Source organism: Mus pahari, chromosome 2 (assembly GCF_900095145.1).
Source record: "Mus pahari chromosome 2, PAHARI_EIJ_v1.1, whole genome shotgun sequence".
In the NCBI taxonomy this organism is placed as follows: domain Eukaryota; kingdom Metazoa; phylum Chordata; class Mammalia; order Rodentia; family Muridae; genus Mus; species Mus pahari.
In genome coordinates this window covers 66736818-66745914 of record NC_034591.1, presented here as the reverse complement: position 1 = coordinate 66745914, position 9097 = coordinate 66736818, and the positions used below count along the sequence as shown (strand labels likewise).

At 45.0% G+C, this 9097-nt stretch overlaps 1 non-coding gene and 1 pseudogene across 1 annotated transcript; one reads left to right on the top strand and one right to left on the bottom strand.

Moving 5' to 3' along the window:
- Nucleotides 1-6485: 6485 nt before the first annotated feature.
- Nucleotides 6486-6557, bottom strand: Trnac-gca. The gene has a single exon. It is a non-coding gene; the product is annotated as a tRNA-Cys (tRNA).
- Nucleotides 6558-7977: 1420 nt separating this feature from the next.
- LOC110316645 lies at nt 7978-8581 on the top strand (annotated as a pseudogene).
- Nucleotides 8582-9097: the final 516 nt, after the last annotated feature.

Here is a 9097-nt window from a genome sequence, read left to right as displayed (position 1 = left end):
CTGACTTCCCTCTGCAGTGGACCCCTCCAGGTTTCTGCCCTGACTTCCCTCTGCAGTGGACCCCTCCAAGTTTCTGCCCTGACTTCCCTCTGCAGTGGACTCCTCCAGGTTTCTGCCCTGACTGACTTCCCTCTGCAGTGGACTCCTCCAGGTTTCTGCCCTGACTGACTTCCCTCTGCAGTGGACTCCTCCAGGTTTCTGCCTGACTGACTTCCCTCTGCAGTGGACTCCTCCAGGTTTCTGCCTGACTGACTTCCCTCTGCAGTGGACCCCTCCAGGTTTCTGCCCTGACTGACTTCCCTCTGCAGTGGACTCCTCCAGGTTTCTGCCCTGCCTGACTTCCCTCTGCAGTGGACTGTGATCATCACATAAGCCTCTCTTCCCCACCTTACTTTTGGCCATGGTCTCTATCACAGCAAGCTGAAAACAAACTAGAACAGAGTATAGGTTGTCTAGTGAAGGTCTACAGATATGTCTAATGAAGTGGTGGCCTCAGGATCTATCCCACCCTCATCTGTGCTGTTATCTCTGCTTTTTAAAAAGCGTGAGTTAGGTTAGCCCATGATGCATGCATGGCGGTCAGAGGATGACTTTTGGAGTCAGTTCCCCTTCCACCGTGTGTGTCTTGGGGGTTGAATTTAGATGGTCAGACTGAGTGGCAAGCACCTTTACCTACTGAGCCACATCCACCCCCCTTTTTTTGAGACAGGGTTTCTCTGTGTAGCTCTGGCTGTCCTGGAACTCACTTTGTAGACCAGGCTGGCCTCAAACTCAGAAATCCACCTGCTTCTGCCTCCCAAGTGCTGGGATTAAAGACATGCGCCACCACGGCCCGGCAATCTCCCCCTTAAAAAAACAAACAAACAAACAAACAAACACCCATAAGGTATGGCAAGTATTTGGAGTCACAGTGCTGTAGAGCCCTAGGATGCTATGCACTTGGTGAAAATGTGTAATGTCCACCTGTGTGCTGTAGATGGCTACCCTGGCAGCAACATCATCTCCCTGGTAAAGATCTAATATATGAATTCCTACTGTTCTCCAGAGCCAATCACAGCTCTTTCCTAGTGGATGAATGGCATGTTTTCATTTTGTTTTTATGACCAGGAAGCTTCGAGATGCTCTGTATTTCACTGTGGTAACTTCTAACCCGGACTTCTAGAGCATCGTCTGTGAGCTCACCCAGAACGTCTGCTCTTGTCTTTATGTACTTGTTAAACAGGTTAGTATGGTATTGTAAGCTCCAGATCCCGTTTCCCTTAAAAGTGAGCTTGGTATCAACAAATAAAGTCAGTACAGTAATTATTAGACACAGGAACACTGACCAAGCCTGGGATGGATTTTCGCAAGTCCTTCAAAAAATTACTGTAACCAAAGTGATAAAGATGAAGCATAAAAAATGTCACAAGAAAATAGCTAATAAAAAAATAAACAAAAATGTCATGGTAATAACTCGTCCTGTTAATCCTTAATGCTAGTTAAAGAATTTCACAAGTCATTGTACAAAATGGACTACGCTGAGGGGGGAGGGGAAGGCAGCACCTGGATTTGAACCAGGGATCTCTAGATCTGCAGTCCAACTCCTTTACCCCTAAACTACATCCCCAGCCACAGGGCATTGTCCAGTAATACTATCTTCATGATCATTGACCTCTCCAGCAGAGCATTGGCTTCAGTGTCCTTTGGAGACCATTCAAGATGTTCTTCTGCTCACACCTGTAGAGAGAATTCTAGAATTTTGGTTTCTTAAAACAAAACAGAACAAAACAAAACAAAACAAAACAAAAATATTATGAGTATACTTTTGCTTTAATCCCAAGTGTAGGGGTGAGGGGCCGCTTCGGGCTGACTGTGATTTACCTCCTGCTCTAGCAGAAGCATGGTTTTGCCAGCTGCAGGTAGTTTCTGCAATTGTGTGACATTTGGAATTTTGGACACTTTTCAGAGGGTATATCAATGCTAGAGCCCCCATAGGCGGGCGTTGTTGGTTGTTCAGGGGGGTTGGTTTCGTGCTCAGAAAGAAACAAGAAGAAAGAAATTCAGGGATCTCTCTCTCCCCCTCTATCCTTCTTATCTAGGGATAAAGGGTGGAGGGGGAGGGAGGGTGGAAATGTTCTTTTGCAACAAAGTAGCACAGATCAGTGACACACCTCGACCAAGGTCAGACCTGCTTCCTTCCCTTAGTCTGCCCACGCGCTGGTACCCACACACCCCGGTCCTGAATGCTTCCTCACTCCCCCCCACTCTCACCACTACTGGATACAAAAAGATCTCTACAGTGCTTTTTATTCTTTTGCATCTTTCTCTACATCCCACTTGTTTCCATTTCCTTTCACAGGGGACTAGGCCATAGAAAAGCTGTTCTGGGTGCCAGGAGAGGCATCTATGAGACCCACTAAGTTATAGCTTCTTCATATTTGAGGGAAAGCACGTAGGTAAGAGTGGAGCCGGATGTTAGCAGAACTGGAGAGCCCAGGATAGTCATGGAGACTGCTTACTCGGGGTCTTGAAGAGCATCTGCTTTAACGAGTGTTCCACTATTAATCTGGGTGTGTGGCACTCTTCTCTAATCCCAGTACCGGTAGTAACAGGAGTTCAGGAGTTCAAGATCATCCTTGGCTTCTTGGTTAGGTTTTTGGTTTGTTTGTTTTGTTTTGTTTTTGTCAACTTGACAAAAATTAGAGTATCTGGGAGGAGGAGGTGCGACTGAGAAATGCTTCTGTAAGACTGGTCATCTGCTTCAGTCCCTGTCTCCACGTCCCTGCCCTGAGCTCCTGTTCTGATTTCTCTTCATAATGGACTTTAAGCTGTACGGTGAGATAAGCCCGTTCCTCTCTAACTTGCTTTTGGTCATGGTCTTTATCAAAGCAGTAGAAAGCTAACAAAGGTTGCTAAGGAGAGTTATGTATAAAGCGGAGGGTTCTAGAGCAGGTCTGCTGCTGCTCTGTACAGACGGAGGTCACAGGCTGCTAACAGATTGCCAGGTGCTTTATTTCGAGGGGTGTGTGCATAGTCCAATCTGAATTGGAGTCCAGGTTGCTAAGCTATTCTGTTTGCCTGCCTCAGCAGGTGGCAACTGCCACAGCTTCTGCCTCCTGAGGTACTTAGAGCCAGCAGCACTTAGCATCGCCCATCAGCTTGGAGCACCTCGTCCTGGGAGACTTTTGACTGTCCTCAGGCCACTTCCACGTACAGTTGCTCCTGCTTTAATGGTCTACAGCTGAGCAAGACTGTAGTGAGAAGTCACCACACACACACACACACCCCACACGAAATCTATATAGCACCTTCTTGATCTTTGAAGAAGCTGCCAGTTCAGCTCTCCAGCTTGATTTTTTTCTGTGTCCTGCAACCAACGTACATTGGCTTAACAGATAAAAGCTTGGATCTGAGTGCCACCCTCAGAATTCTCAGTTGGAGGGATTGACTCCCTAAAGTTGCCTCTGCCCTCTGGACATGTGCTGTGACACACACATATGAACACATAGTATCGACACACAATAATAAGAAAGTAAACAATGTAAGAAACTGTAGCCAGGCATGGTGGCACACCCCTTTAGTCCCAGCACTCAGAAGGCAGGGGCTGGCAGATTTCAGAGTTCAAGACCAGCCTGGTCTATAGAGCAAGTCCCAGGACAGCAAGGGCTACTCAGAGAAACCCTGTCTCATAAAACCAAAACAAAAAGAAATTGTTAAATATATATATATATATATATATATATATATATATATATATATAGTAGAAAGGGGAGTAGTTAGAAAGGAAAGGGATGTCAGTGGGAGTGGAAGGTCTGAGGATAGTGATGGGGTGAAAATGACGAAAATATATTATTATATACCTGTGTGAACACCCATCATGAAACTATTATTCTGTAATTATATACAACTAATATATGCCAATAATTACTGAGGGACCCCTGGTTATCAAAGCAGTAGAAATCCAAATCCAGATGCCATCTTTGAATGGATCTTTCTGGAGCCATTTTAGCCTTGAAGCTAACACATCAGGCTGGGAAATCTCGGCTCAGAGTCCATTTGGGAAAGTTCAGCTCCTTTGACTTTGAGTGAACTGTGGTGGTTTTAAAGTCCACTTACAAGTCTTTGATATGTCTCCTTGAAGGCTATGAAGCTCAGGTGACCTTCTTTTGAATGTGAGCTGCCTTGGCAACACCATTCTAATGAGTAGGATGTAACAGAAGTGAAATTGTCACTTCTGACCCAGTCACAGAACGCATTGATGACATCTGCTATCCCTTGGATCTCTGGGAGAAGTCAAGGGAGTGCCATGGGGACACATGGAGCTGCTCTGTGAAGAGCCCCACATAGCAAAAAGGGAGACCTCCTTCCCGTACCAGCAAGGCACTAAGTCTTTTTTCCAACAGCCATAGCAGAGGGACAGCTTGGAAGGGTTTCTCCTGGAACAGCTGCCTGTACCCTCACGAGAATCCAAAACCAAGATACCTCTTCCCCACATTCCCAGCCACTGGAATCTTAGACACAGAACGTGCCCTAGGATGTCCAAGTGCCTGCTTTGTCAAACTATGAAAAGCTAAAACAAAATTTGAAATTCCAAGTGCCTCAATTTTGGTTCCCCATTCTGCCTTTGCTTCTGGGGTGTGGGAACTCCACCAGACAGATGAATCAGGAAAGCTAGACTGCATTCACCCTGTGCTGCCATCCGGTACTCAGCTCGTAGGAAGCCCCATCAGTGGGTGGGAAAACACAGCCTAAGATGTGGACCTCAGCCCGGGTGAGAAATGGCTCAGGCCGAGGCCAAAGCTGGGGTTCGCTGAACTCAGAGAGATCTACCTGCCTCTGCTCCTGAATATATATAATGAATGAATATATATAACATATTCAATACAATATACATTTAATATATATAACAAAATATTTTTAGAGGAACCTTAGAATTACATTTATTTCCCCTACCCAGGCAAAGCTTGTCAATAATTTAGTTGGAATTCAAAGAATCTGTTAAGTTAATTCTATGAGATTTAAAGCATTTTATAAATGGAATACAGAGTGCTTTATTTTATCTATTTAGTGTACAATATCCCTTGAGGTTTTAGACTTTCCCAAGTGGAGGAAATTCTGTCAGTATTTTGATTGAGTTACTTCTAATGCTTCATATTTTATTCTATAATAAATGTAATTTTATACAATTGATGTTTTCTATTGTGCCTGAAATATAGAAATTGACAAATGAGATTTTTTTTTCTCAGTTGTCATTACTATGGTGAAATTCACAGAACATATAATTTACTGTTGTTATCAAGTGTAAATGCACAGTTCAGTGATATTTTTAAAAACTCCATAACGTTGGAGGAGAGGTGAAGTGATCGAGAGTACCTCCTGCTCTTGCAGAGGACCCAGGCTCAGTTTCCAGCACCCACATATGTGTTGGCTCACAAACACTAATTCCTCTGGTTCCAGGACCTCTGAGGGCATCATGCACACACTTAGTACACATATATGCATATAAACACTCATACACATAAAATAAAAATAAAAAAAATCTACAATGTGAGTTGGAGTACACACATAAGTAGAAACAATAAAATTTAAAAACCCAGACTGTTCTGTAGCTAACAGCACCATCACTGTGTATCTCTTTCCATAACTCATCCTTCCAAATTGAGACATTATTAAGCTCCAAGTCTCCAGCCTCCCTCTTCCCTGCCCCTCAAAGCCAGTGTACTTTATATAAACAGAACCCCACAGTTTGTGTGTGCACTGCCCTGTGCACCTTTTATTTTCTCATTTATTTGGGGTGTGTGTGTGTGCGCACCAGCCACTGCATACCATGGAGGTCAGAAGACAACTTAAAAGGGAGTCCGTAGAGTTCGAGGCCAGCCTGGTCTACAAAGTGAGTTCCAGGACAGCCAGGGCTACACAGAGAAACCCTGTCTCGAAAAAAAAACAAATAAATAAATAAAAAACAAAAACAAAAACAAAAACACTTGAATTAATATTTTGTCATACATGTACACTACATTTTGCTTGTTCATTATCATTGCTGCCCATGTTGCTTTTGTATCCTGCTACTGTGAATAAACACCACAGTAAACCTAAGTTGGATTTCTTGTCCTTTACCTCAGTTGTGCTGCTCTCTTACCAAACCCCAAGGCCGAGGGATCTTTGAGCTTAAACCTAGTGTGTAGATCAACAAGGAGAAACTATTTTGGTCGTCGCTTTTGTCACCTGTGTGGGGAAAGAAAAAGCTCAAAAGGAAATGAGACTACGCCCTGTGCAAGGGAGGTGAAGTGTCAATGAGCCAGGTCATCTGTGTCCTCTGTGCTTCCAAGCAGATGTTTCAGCTTGCTCTCTCTCTCCCTCTTGTGGACACCTACTTACTGATTCTGATTTCTTCGTCTCTGAAGAAATATCTTATGAAATGTTCTTCTTTTCCCACATCATAATTTTTTCTTCTAAACAGTACTTACCACATACTTAAAAGAACAACCCACAACCATGGGATGACAAGGGGGCACCCGGATTTGAACCGGGGACCTCTTGATCTGCAGTCAAATGCTCTACCACTGAGCTATACCCCCTGCTGGCAGAAAGCGTCTCTCTGAACCTATTTACCTTACCTTTCCTGTTATGGCCACACTAGCCGTGAATGAGTCACATTAAATTTTAATGGATACAAAATAAAAGGAATTTACTGGGCCACAACAGTGGAACTATCAGAGAAACCAATGAATATCAAGAATTCAAACGCTAGAACTCTGCCTCTCTAGCTTTGCTTCCCTACCTTTTTTTGTTTGTTTGTGTGTTTGTGTTTGTGTTTGTTTTTGTTTTTGTGTTTCTGGTTCTGGTTCTGGTTTGGTTTTTTGTTTTGTTTTGTTTTTTATGGCAGGGTGAGATATTGAGACAGGGTCCTACTATACAGCCCAAGTTGGACTTAACTGTTTTCCTCCTGCTGCCTGAGTGCTGGGGTTATAGGTATATGCCACTGAAACCAGCTTTGGTTCCTTAGTAAGTCAGCTTTAATGTTTCACAGGCGTCTCTCCATGCGGTAGAGATAAATAACCTCCAGTACCTGTAAGCTCACACCTCATACTTAGATCTCCAGAAAGGAGGCTTCTACCTGACTTTGGTTGGTCTGATGTGGTTTCTGCTCCTATCCATGCTGCACAAATGCAGGCACGGGACACAAGAGTGGTGTGAAAGGCCTTGGGTTTCAATCTCAGTGATAAAATACTATAACCAAAAGCAGCTTGGAGAAGAAAGCTTGGCTTCTCTGTCCCAATCACAGCCTGTCATTCGAGGGACATCATCGCGTGAACAGGCAGGGACAGAAACATGGTGGCAGGAACTGGAGCAGAGAGGGACAATGCGGCTCACTGCCTTCTCGGTTTCCTTTCTTTTACAACCCAGTACCACCTCCCCAGGGATGGCACCACCCACATCAATCATTAATTAAGAAAATGTTCCAGAGACTTGCCTACAGGGCAATCTGATGGAGGCAGTTCTCAGCTGAGATTCCTTCTTCCCAAGTGCATTGTCAAGTTGACAAAAACTAACCTGGACACAGTTGCACTTAGAATATGAGTTCAGAGTGGAGAGAAACCGTTAATCTCCAAAAGAAGTCACGGGTAGCTAAGTGCAGCGGGGCCAGGGTTAAGAGGCCACCACTGGCCGGGCGTGGTGGCGCAGGCCTTTAATCCCAGCACTCAGGAGGCAGAGGCAGGCGGATTTCTGAGTTCGAGGCCAGGTCTACAAAGTGAGTTCCAGGACAGCCAGAGCTACACAGAGAAACCCTGTCTTCAAAAACAAACAAAAAGGGCTGGTGAGATGGCTCAGCAGGTAAGAGCACCGGAAGGTGCAGAGTTCAAATCCCAGCAACCACATGGTGACTCACAACCATCCTTAACAAGATCTGACTCCCTCTTCTGGAGTGTCTGAAGACAGCTACAGTGTAAATAAATAAATCTTAAAAAAAAAAAAAAAAAAAAAAAAAGAGGCAGAGGTCTTAGGGGCCACGGTGGTCTAGGCTGTGGCTGTGGTCGAGGCTGCGGGGCTCGTGGAGGTAAAGCTGAAGAAAAGGAGTGGATCCCTGTCACCAAGCTGGGACGCCTGGTTAAGGACATCTCCTTGGAGGAGATCTACTGTTATGGAATCTGAGATCATTGACTTTTTCTGGAAGAAGCAGACTCGGGCTGGCCAGCGGACCTGCTTCAAGGACTACAATTGGGGACTACAATGGTCACGTTGGTCTTGGCGTTAAGTGCTCCAAGGAGGTTGCCACTGCCATCCGAGGGGCCATCATCTTCAAGCTTTCCATCGTCCCTGTGCGGAAAGGCTACTGGGGGAACAAGATTGGCAAGCCCCACCCTGTTCCATGCAAGGTGACAGGCCGCTGTGGCTCTGTGCTGATGCATCTCATCCCTGCCACCAGAGGCACTGGCATTGTCTCTGCTCCTGTGCCCAAGAAGCTCCTGAGGGTGCCAGTATAGATGACTACTACACTTCAGCCAGAGGCTGCGCTACTACCACCCTGGGCAACTTTGCCAAAGCCATCTTTGATGCCATCTCCAAGACTTACTGCTACGTGACTCCCGACCTCTGGTAACAGACTGTCTTCACCAAGTCTCCTTATCAGGAACTCACTGAAAATCCACAAGTCTCTGTTCAGAGGACCCAGGCTCCAGCTGTAGCTACCACATAAGGGCTTTTATACAAGAAAAATAAATGAATTAAGTCTGCTAAAAAAAAAAAAAACCTAAACACTGAGTTTTTGCTGGGTAAATAAATGATGACTGTCAATGACTGTGGCAGTAGGCTTTGGGTGCCTCCATGAAACAGAACAATAGATTATTTAGTCTTCTGATACCAGGAATCCTGTGGATGTTTGAGCTAAGGGGGAAGGAAATGCCTATTGTGGGACAAAAGTAAAAGCAATTGTGAGTTGGATGCTTTGGAGACCACCGGAAGAGGGGATGCTCTTTAGCGGTGAGCATGGCTGGAGACCAGGCTATTCTCTTTGTTCTTTGGAAAGATTACCTAATAGATAGGAAGGTGGGAGGGACAGGGGGAAGATGGCTACAAGAACAATGGGAAACAGTGCCGTAAACAGGCTTGGAATAGC